Below are 11898 nucleotides of genomic sequence, written 5' to 3'. Positions count from 1 at the left end.
ATTATTCTGAAGTTTACTTTTGAATGAGTTCATGCACGAGTCCACCTCAACTGTTTTGTGCTTATTTTATGCATCTTTTGAAATTCCATTTTACAGTGACTTCTCAGTGTAAGTGAGTCACGACTGCTTATCAGAATTTATGCTTTTATCAGAGTATTTCTCCAGTAATCATAGAGTGTGAAAAGTCACCAAGAAAAATAATTATTTGCTTTTCTGATGCATATTACTTAATACCAGCAATGCACTTGGGTCGTCCCTTCCACATTTTTACTCTAGATCTCAAAGGAGTACCTGATTTTTATTCCTTGTTTCTTTTCCTTTTTCTTTTGATTAGTGAGGTTTATCAGCACTTAGTACATTCAGCAGATTTACTAACATCAGAACTTAACAGATGAGAAGCATTATTCTAGTTTTTGACTTAGTAATAAGATAGACAAAGTAAACTTAACTAAACTCAATATCAGAATTTGCTTGTGTCAATAGATTTCCACATAAATAATTACTTCTAACATGGGATTTCTAGTATATTAAAGACTACTAGGTCAGCATCTAGCACAGTTATCCTCATAGGATTGAATAGTCACTTAAACAGTCAGTTCACTATCAGAGTTTAGAAATTCACATCAAACAAAAATCAGTACTTAAGCAATTTTCAATTAAGCACAGAATACACAAAGAGAGTAATTTCTGTAAATACTGATCATAAAGTCTGATACATCAGAACAAAAGCTAAGCAGATTTAGAGAAAGAACCTGAAACCATTCCAAGTTCATTTACCAATCTTGTAAAAGTAGCTTCACACAGTGGTTTTGTGAAGATATCTGCTAGTTGTTGATCTGTTGGAACAAAGTGCAATTCCACTGTACCTTCATCCACATGTTCCCTTATGAAGTGGTACCTAATGCTGATGTGCTTTGTCATTGAGTGTTGAATTGGATTACCTGTCATAGCAATAGCACTTTGATTATCACAGTAAATAGGGATTTTAAAATATGTTAACCCATAATCCAGTAACTGATTCTTCATCCAAAGAATCTGTGCACAACAGCTTCCTGCAGCAATGTATTCTGCTTCTGCAGTTGATGTGGAAATTGACTTTTGTTTCTTGCTAAACCAAGAAACCAATCTGCCTCCAAGAAATTGGCAGCTTCCACTTGTGCTTTTCCTGTCAATTTTGCAACCTGCAAAATCTGCATCTGAGTAACCTATTAGTTTAAAATCTGATTCTCTGGAATACCACAATCCCAGATTAGATGTTCCCTTAAGATACTTGAAAATTCTTTTCACAGCTGTTAAGTGAGGTTCTCTTGGATCTGCTTGAAATCTTGCACAAAGACAGGTAGCATACATGATATCAGGTCTACTAGCAGTTAGATAGAGTAGACAGCCAATCATACCTCTGTAATCAGTAATATCTACTGATTTACCAGTATCCTTATCCAATTTTGTTGCAGTGGCCATGGGAGTGGATGCACTTGAACAATCTTGCATTCCAAATTTCTTCAGCAAATTTCTGGTGTACTTGGTTTGACAAATAAAAGTGCCTTCTTTATTCTGCTTGACTTGAAGGCCCAGAAAATAGCTAAGTTCCCCCATCATACTCATTTGATATCTTGACTGCATCAGTTTGGCAAACTTCTTGCAAAGTCTGTCATTTGTAGAACCAAAGATGATATCATCAACATATATCTGAACCAGAAGTAAGTCCTTTCCATGGTTGAGGTAGAACAGTGTTTTTTCTATAGTTCCTCTGTTAAATCCACTTTTTAGAAGAAATTGAGCTAAAGTCTCATACCATGCTCTTGGAGCTTGCTTAAGGCCATAAAGTGCTTTATCAAGCCTGTAGACATGATTAGGATATTTGGGATCTACAAAGCCTGGAGGTTGTTCAACATATACTTCCTCCTCCAATTCTCCATTGAGAAAAGGACTTTTCACATCCATTTGAAAGATAGTAAACTTTTTGTGAGCAGCATAAGCCAAAAATATCCTTATGGCTTCCAATCTAGCAACTGGTGCAAATGTTTCATCATAATCAATTCCCTCATGTTGAGAATATCCTTTTGCAACCAACCTTGCCTTATTCCTTGTAATTATGCCATCACTATCAGTTTTGTTTCTGAATACCCACTTTGTACCAACAACAGATTTGTTCTTTGGTCTTGGCACTAGGGTCCAGACTTTGTCTTTCAAATTCATTTAACTCTTCCTGCATTGCTTGCACCCAATCAGCATCTTGAAGAGCTTCTTCCACTTTCTTTGGTTCAGTCTGAGAAAGAAAAGAATTGTAAAGACATTCACTTGAAGTGGCTGTTCTAGTTCTGACACTTGCATCAGGATTTCCAATTATTAAGTCAGGTATATGTGATTTAGTCCACTTCCTTGCAGATGGAAGGTTTTTTCTAGAACTGGATGCTCCCCCATGATCCATGCTATCTTCATCAATATTTTCTGATGCTCCCCCTGAAACTATGCTCTCTGAGTTGGATTCTTCAGAATTTAAGTTTTCAGTATTATCAGAACTTGGCTTATCAGAACTTGACGAATCAGAACTTGAAGAGCCAGATGTATGTTCTGATGCTTCTTGAGATGTGGTTGTATCTTGAGTATGCTCCCCCTGCATAGGTGCATCTTCCTTTGGCGTAGTCACCACAGTTTCAATAACATCAGAGTTTAATCCATCAGAGTTTGCAGTATCAGGATTTAGACTGTCAGGATTTTCAGTATCAGAATTTAAGTCTTTATTTTCAAATCTCAGCTGATCATGATCATTGAAATCTTCAAGTCCAGTAATTTTTTATCATCAAAAGAGACATTGATAGATTCCATGACCACTCTTGTTCTCAGGTTATAGACTCTGAAGGCTTTTGTGGAAAGTGGATATCCAACAAAGATTCCTTCATCAGCTTTTAGATCAAATTTGGATAGCTGTTCAGGGTGAGTCTTAAGAACAAAACATTTGCATCCAAATACATGAAAATACTTCAGATTTGGCTTCTTTTTCTTCACCATCTCATATGGTGTCTTTCCTTGCTTGTTAATGAGTGTTGCATTCTGAGTAAAACAAGCAGTCTGCACAGCTTCAACCCAGAAATAGGTTGGAAGCTTTGCTTCATCAAGCATTGTATGTGCAGCTTCAATGAGAGTTCTATTCTTTCTTTCAACAACTCCATTTTGCTGTGGAGTTCCAGGAGCAGAAAATTCCTGCTTGATTCCATGGTTTTTGCAGAACTCTTCCATTATCAAATTCTTAAACTCAGTACCATTATCACTTCTTATTATTTTCACATAATCTTTGACCAATTTATCCAGTTGCCTGACATGATCAATCAAGATAGATGCAGTTTCACTTTTTGTGTGCAAGAAATACACCCATTTGTATTTGGTGAACTCATCCACTATGACCATAACATATTTCTTCTTTGCAATAGACATGACATTTACTGGACCAAATAGATCAACATGTAGTAGGTGATAAGGCTCAAGAATTGATGATTCAGTCTTGCTCTTGAATGAGAATTTCCTTTGTTTAGCCTTCTGACAAGAATCACAAAGGCCATCAGAAGCAAATACTAACTTTGGCAGTCCTCTCACAAGATCTTTCTTGACTAGTTCATTTATATTGTTGAAATTTAAAGGAGAGAGTTTCTTGTGCCAATTCCAGCTTTCTTCAATTGATGGTCTACTCATCAGACAGATTGCAGAACCATCAGTACTTGTTGAAAGCTTGGCTTCATAGATGTTACCATGCATGTATCCTTTCAGAACAGCTTTGCCTGTAGATTTACTAATAACTTCACAGTGTTCTTCAAAGAAATCCACATGATAACCTCTGTCACAGATTTGACTAACACTCAGCAGATTGTATTTAAGTCCTGAGACCAGAGCTACTTCTTTAATGATGACATTCTCAAGATTGATATTGCCATATCCCAACATTTTTCTAATGTTGCCATCTCCATAAGAAACACTTGGGTCAGCCTTCTCCACAAAGTCTGATAGCAGGGCTTTATTTCCAGTCATATGTCCTGAACATCCACTGTCCAGAACTAGGATGTTTTTCATGTTGCCCTGCAATCACAAAGACCAATAATGATTAGTTTTAAGGACCCAGACTTTCTTGGATCCTTTGGCTCTATTAAGTTTGTTAACATTTGCAGCGGATTTAGCATCAGAGTTTATGTTAACATTTTTCTTATCAGAATTTACACTATCAGACTTTGAATCAGAACTTACACTAGAAGGAACAATGCTAACTTTCTTTAAAGAAGGTTTTATTTGATAGTAATCATAGTACAGACTATGATATTCCTTACAAGTATAAATGGAATGCCATAAACTACCACAATGAAAACAAGGATTTTGTGGCTTATATCTAACAGATTGACTCTTAACTCCTGAATTTGAAGGTAAGGAGTTTATGTTCTTATTCTTCCTGCAAAAAGAAGCCAGATGGTTAGAACTTCCACAGTTATGACACATTTTTCTAGGAGCATCAGGAACAGGCTTATAATCATTGCTTTTATTCACACCTTCCCATCCATTCCTATTTTTCCTAGGTGATTTTACCTTATTTGCATTCTTAACATCTTTCAGCTTATGCTTAAGCTGCTTCTTTGTCATTAATCCTACGTTTACTTCAGTTGTCTTTTCATGTTTTAGTTTGTCAGAAGTTAATTCATTTTTAACTTAAAGCTTAAAGATCCAGGTAGCTTCACCATTCCTTGCACCATTGGCAAGTTGTCTTTCGACAAGTGCCTGTGCGATTTGGGAGTGAGCATCAATCTGATGCCATTGTCTATCTTCAAAAAGTTGAATTTTCTTGATCCAAAGCCCACCTACATGTCTCTACAATTGGCTGATCGTTCTATTACATACCCACGAGGCATCATGGAGGACGTGTTAGTAAAGGTGGATAAGCTCATCTTTCCGGCAGACTTTGTCATTCTGGATTTTGAGGAAGATAAGAAGATTTCCATAATCTTGGGACGACCTTTCTTGGCTATAGGCCGTACCTTGATTGATGTGCAAAAAGGTGAACTTACTATGAGAGTGCAAGATCAGGATGTAACATTCAATGTCTTCAATGCGATAAAATTCCCTACAGAATATGAGGAGTGCTTCAAGGTGGATTTGATTGATTCTGCGGTAATGATGGGACTTGATCATGTGTTGATGTCTGATGTCTTAGAAAAAGCCTTAGTGGGGGAATTTGACAGTGAAGATGAGGAAGGCAATGAGTAACTACAATATCTAAATGCTTCTCCTTGGAAGCGGAAGCTAGACATGCCATTTGAATATCTTGGTAATACTAATCTCAAAAATGCTGAGGGAAAGCTCAAACCATCTATTGAGGAAGCACCTACTTTGGAGCTTAAACCATTGCCTGAACACTTGAGGTATGCTTTTTAAGTGATGCATCTACTTTACCTGTTATTATTGCATCTGACCTTTCAGGTAGTGAGGAAGACAAGCTCTTGAGGATCTTGAGAGAATTCAAATCGGCCATCGGATGGACTATAGTAGATATAAAAGGGATCAGTCCTTCGTATTGCATGCATAAATTTCTGCAAGAAGAAGGTAGTAAGCCGACTGTTGAGCAACAGAGAAGACTTAATCCTATCATGAAAGAAGTGGTGAAGAAATAAATTCTGAAGTGGCTAGATGCAGGAATCATATATCCTATTTCTGACAGTTCTTGGGTAAGTCCCGTGCAATGTGTACCTAAGGAAGGAGGTATAACTGTGGTAGCAAAAGAGAAGAACGAGCTCATCCCCACTCGAACAGTCACATGATGGAGGGTGTGCATGGATTACAGAAAGTTGAACAAAGTCACGAGGAAGGATCACTTCCCTCTTCCATTTATTGATCAGATGCTTGACAGGTTGGCTGGTCATGAGTATTATTGTCTTCTGGATGGCTATTCGGGGTATAATCAGATTTGCATTGCACCAGAAGATCAAGAAAATACTACTTTCACTTGTCCATTTGGCACGTTTGCTTTTCGCAGAGTTTCGTTTGGCTTATGTGGTGCACCTGCCACTTTTCAGAGATGCATGATGGCTATATTCTCTGATATGATTGGAAACAATGTCGAAGTATTCATGGACGACTTCTCCGTCTTTGGATAGTTGTTTGATGAATGTTTGAATAATATTCATTCGGTGCTCAAAAGGTGTGTGGAAACTAATTTGGTGCTCAATTGGGAAAAATGTCACTTTATGGTGCGTGAAGGCATTATTCTTGGGCATAAAGTCTCTAGCAAGGGTCTTGAGGTGGACAAAGCCAAGGTGAGAGTCATTGAAAATCTTCCACCACCTATTTCTGTGAAAGGAATCCGTAGTTTTCTTGGTCATGCGGGTTTTTATCGGCGTTTCATCAAGGACTTCTCGAAGATATCTAAGCCATTGTGCAACTTTCTCGAGAAAGATGTGCCTTTCAAATTTGATGATGAATGCTTGGCAGCATTCGAGACTCTCAAGGAGAGTTTGATAACTGCACCAGCTATTACGGCACCTGATTGGACAGAACCTTTTGAGATGATGTGTGATGCAAGTGATTATGCAGTGGGAGTAGTTCTTTGGCAGCGCAAGAATAATATTTTTCATGTGGTCTACTATGCTAGTAAGACGCTTAATGGAGCTCAAATGAACTACACCACTACTGAGAAGGAGCTCTTGGCTATAGTCTTTGGTTTCGAAAAATTTTGATCTTATCTGCTTGGGACAAAGGTGATAGTATTCACTGATCATGTTGCCATTCGTTATTTGGTCTCAAAGAAGGATTCGAAGCCCAGACTTATTCGTTGGGTGCTCTTGCTACAGGAATTTGAGTTAGAGATCAAGGATCGAAAAGGTACTGAGAATCAAGTAGCTGACCATCTCTCTAGATTGGAGAATCCTGATTCTACTTCACATGATAAGACATTGATCAATGAATCTTTTCCAGATGAGCAGTTGCTCGCAGTTCAGGAGGAATAGCCATGGTTCGCAGATATTGTGAACTATCTTTTCAGCATTACAATACCTCCTCATATGAATGCAGCTCAAAAGAAGAAGTTTCTGCATGAGGTGAAGTGGTACATGTGGGATGAACCATATTTGTTTAGACAGGGAGCTAACCAGATCATCAGGAGATGTATCCCATTCTGTGAGACGGAGGGGATATTACGAGACTGCCATTCCACAGTTTATGGTGGACATTATGGTGGTTAAAAGACGGCAGCTCATATTTTGCAAGCAGGTTTCTTCTGGACTACGTTGTTTAAGGATGCACATCAGTTCGTTTTAAGGTGTGATCGTTGCCAAAGAGTGGGGAATCTTACTTGAAAGGATGAGATGCCTTTAAATGTAATGCTGAAAGTTGAGGTCTTCGATCTTTGGGGAATCGATTTCATGGGACCATTTATCTCGTCCTGCAATAATCAGTACATCTTGCTGGCAGTCGATTATGTCTCGAAATGGGTAGAAGTCAAGGCTCTATCGACGAATGATGCAAAGGTAGTGTTGAATTTTCTCCATAAGCAGATATTCACAAGGTTTGGAATGCCACGAGTAATCATAAGTGATGAGGGGTCACATTTCTACAATCGTAAGTTCACTTCTACGATGCAGCGCTACAATGTGAATCATCGTGTTGCTACTACCTATCATCCGCAAACTAATGGTCAAGCTGAAGTGTCTAATAGAGAGATCAAGCGCATTCTAGAGAAAGTTGTGTGTCCGTCAAGGAAAGATTGGTCTTTAAAGCTCGATGAAGCTGTTTGGGCTTATAGAACAGCATACAAGACTCCACTTGGGATGTCCCCGTTTCAACTTGTCTATGGGAAGGGATGTCATTTACCTGCGGAGCTTGATCATAAGGCTTATTGGGCATTGAAGAAGTTGAACCTTGATCTAGATGCAGCTGGGAAGAAGCGAATGCTTCAGTTAAATGAACTTGATGAATTTCGACTTCAAGCGTACGAGAACAACAAAATGTACAAGGAAAAAAGTAAAAAGGTGGCACGATTGGAAGCTATCTCCTAAGTCATTCGTGCCGGGGCAACAAGTTCTTTTATTCAACTCTCATCTCCGACTTTTTCCTGGAAAGTTGAAATCAAGGTGGTCTGGACCTTTTATCGTCAAAACTGTGTTTCCACATGGAGCAGTGGAGATTTTTGAGGATGATCTGGGCCAAGCATTCAAGGTTAATGGTCAGAGATTGAAGCATTACTATGAGGACACGGCAAACCGGGAAGTGGTTAGTGCCGTTTTATTGTCAACTTGATCAAACTCCTCTACGTCAAGCTAATGACGTAACAGAAGCGCTTCTTGGGAGGCAACCCAAGACTTTAACCTTTAGGAACCTTTAGAAGTTAGTACCATATCCAAAAAACCCAAAAAAAATCAGAAAATTGGGCAGAAAAAAGTTTTTTCCAGAAACCCCTGGGGCGCCCTCCTGGAAATCCTGGGCGGCCGCTCGGAGTCTGGGGCGCCCGCCTGGAAATCCTGGGCGGCCGCCGGGACCCTACTGTCAGAATTTTTTTTGCCTTATAAAAAAAATCAGAAAACCCCCAAAAAAAACATAAAGACCCATGAACCCTCTCCCACAAACCCATATTTTCTTTCCCACAAACCCCACTCCTACTCTAATTCTAACCCTAAATCCTACCCTATATATACACACAACTCCTCCATATAACCTCCCATATACTTTGAACTTCAAAACTCTCTCCAACACTCAAAACATAACTCTTAAACACTTTTTCTCAGTTTTAATGGCACCTAAGAGATCCCGAACTATTGATAGTAGCAGCACGGTTCCTCCTGTTGATTCTTCGAGGGGAACTGCTGCGATACCTCGTTTAATGGATAGGGCTGCTGAGGAGGAGTATACTAGGCTGCTAATGAAGTCAATTTTGAAGGAGAGGGGATTTTTACAATCGGGGAGGGATGGTGAGTTATTACCGATGATTGCGGAGAAAGGGTGGATTTCTTTTTATGAGTCCCCGGAGGCGGTTCCGATGAGTGTGGTTCGCGAATTTTATGCGAATGCCAAGGCTGACAAGAATGGGTATACGGTTGTTCGTGGGCTTACTGTTGATTATCAGCCTGAGGCGATTCGCCATGTTATTGGGCAGCAACAAAGGAAGCCCGAGGAGGAGAACTAGAATGAGATGGCCCCCGGGGATTTTGATTTGAATTTGATTTGTGCTACTCTCTGTCAGCCGGGCACAGTTTGGAAGTTCAAGACGGGATCTAACGAGTATCGTTCTTTTCCGGCGGTTGTGATGAATAGGTATGCCCGTGCATGGAATGCTTTTATTTGTGCTAATATTTTGCCTACTTCGCATGCACATGAGGTTACAATTGAGAGAGCAAGGTTGTTATGGGGATCTTGAAAGAGGAGTATTATGTGGACCTTTGTGAGTTCATCTACCAAGGGATTTTGAAGTTTTTGAGGGGGAGGACACAAAGCAACATCCCTTATGCATCTATTGTCACGAAGCTGTGCAGAGCAGTTGGAGTTCATTGGCCTTCTTACGAGCAGCTGCAGATGCCGGGCGCTCCTATTGACTCAGCGACTCTGAATGCGATGCAGGAGTGGACGGGTGGAGAGTTCGAGGAGCATGGTTTGGGATATCGTCTTCAAGGAGGACGTCCGGCAGCTGGTGCTACCATGGCTAGGCCCAGTCAGGTTCGTGATGAGGCAGGATCTTCTAGAGCCCAGGAAGGTGCTGGGATGGCTGATGCCCAGTATAAGAAGCTATCGAGGAGGATGGATGCGACGTATGAGTCGCAGAGTAGGTTCGCTCATGAGCTCACCCTTGCACTTGGGACTGCTTTTAAAGGTCTCGGAGCTGACATCCACTGGCCAGTTTTTGGTGAGGACTCTGCTTATCCGCCTCCTGACACTCCACCTTCTGAGAGTGATGATGATGATTTCTCCGAGTAGGTATACCCTGTGTTCCTTTCTACTACCTTCACTGGGGACAGTGAAGATTTTAAGTTTGAGGGTGGTAGTTAAGGAATATATTTATGTGTGTGTGTCATGTAGTTGCATATTCACGATAGTTTAGTTCATATAGTTGCATATTTTTGCCATATATAGTTTTTATTATTACTTTATTTTATAGCTTTATTTATCATGTCATTTAGCTCATGCATATACCATGATCCCTTTTACGTTGCTTTACCGATTGATTTGTGATATTGATGCGAGTGTAGTGATAGCGTTAAAGTGATGATTGAATCTTGTCGGTTGACTTGCATACTAGAAATACTTATAATTTTACTAAGTCTTAGAGTATGCTTAAGTACTAGATTGTTGTCATGGTTTGATGGCTTTTGAGATTAATCTATTGATTATGCTTAGAATTTATGATAGGATCTTAATGATAAAAGGCATGAAAAGAAAAAAAAATTGGAGTAAAAAGTGGAATTCATTGTTAATTGTGGGTAGGTATCAATTGGCTAGTAGTCAGCTCGTATTTTTATGCGAGTAGTCTAGGGTTGAGCAAGATGGAGCGAAACGCACTTGCTCAGAAATTTGAAAAAAAAATGAAAAAGAAAAAAAAAGAAGAAAAAAATATAAAGTTTAATGCATAATTGATCACGAGTGGGCTCTTTGGTATTCGAGTTATTAAGTTCTTAGGGGACTTTGTGCCTAGTGACCTAAGGCTTTTATTAGTCTGGGATCCGCTAACCTAACGCTCGCTAAATGGATGCCATTGCATAAGTCTTTTGTGGACCTCACTCATTGCACGGTCAAATAAGCATTTGTTATTGTGTTGAATAAAAGCATGATTTCGTAATAAGCTCTAGTGATCTTGAAGTGTTATAAGTCATTTTGTGTCTAGAATTTATTCTTCGTATAATCATGCGATTGCCTTGAGGATAATCGAGTTATGATAATTGATCTAGTTTTGAAGCATATTTGTTAAGCATCTACACACACCACATTTCTGGTTGTATGTTAGTTTGTATGATTTGATTGATCTTTATTCGCCTAATTGCATTTGTTGAGATGTCATGAGTTGTTGGTTTAGTCATTGTGAGGGGGATCGCTGCATTTCATGTAGTTTGCATTCATGCATGTTTTTGTTTTATTTTGAGTCTGTGACGCTTGAGGACAAGCATCGATTTAAGTTTGGGGGTGTGATAAATGGCATTTTATACCACTTAGAACGTCTTATAATGGCTTGAATTGATGTCTTGAAAATAGGTATTTTGTGTATTTGATGTGTTTTTCTAGTGTTTTTACATTTTAGGGTATAACTTGCGTATGTAGGAAGAATTCATCAGAAATAAGCCTAGGGAAGTGCTTGGCATTGGTTGTGGAAAGTTGGGGCAGAACGCAGCAAAATCGGGAGCAGAATTCAGAATTTTCCAGAAGGTGTTGGGGCGCCCGTTCAGGATGCTGGGGCGGCCGCCCGGGAGCTGGGGCCCGCTCAGGAATCTGGGGCAGCCGCCCAGGGACAAAAATTTTAATACTGATTTTTAAAATCCTTATTCTGATGGACTTCTGAGATGGCTGGTTCTTGTGGGCTTCTATATAAGTAGTTTTTAGAGACGTTTCAAAAGGGGTGGTATTAAGTAAGGAGCAAGGAGAGAAGGAAGAAGACCGTTTTAGCACATCACAATGAAGAAGAGGAAGCATACATTTTCTTGTAATTCTTTTATTCGTTGTAACAGTGGATGCTAGTTTTCTTTACTTTGAACCTTATTACTCTTGTGATGTACTCTGTTTTAATAAGTATTTTTATTAGTTTATATTGTGTGTTATTATCATGTTTTCATATGAACCCATAGTGACGATGAGTTCTATCATGGGCTAATCGTGATCATGGGGTCATAATGGATTTATTATAGATTTCTTTAGTTAGTTGTTTAATACCTTAGTGTATGATGATTGTAT

Source organism: Apium graveolens, chromosome 10 (genome assembly GCF_009905375.1).
Source record: "Apium graveolens cultivar Ventura chromosome 10, ASM990537v1, whole genome shotgun sequence".
Lineage (NCBI taxonomy): Eukaryota > Viridiplantae > Streptophyta > Magnoliopsida > Apiales > Apiaceae > Apium > Apium graveolens.
The sequence above is the reverse complement of the archived record's forward strand: the minus strand, read 5'-3'. Positions refer to the sequence as shown.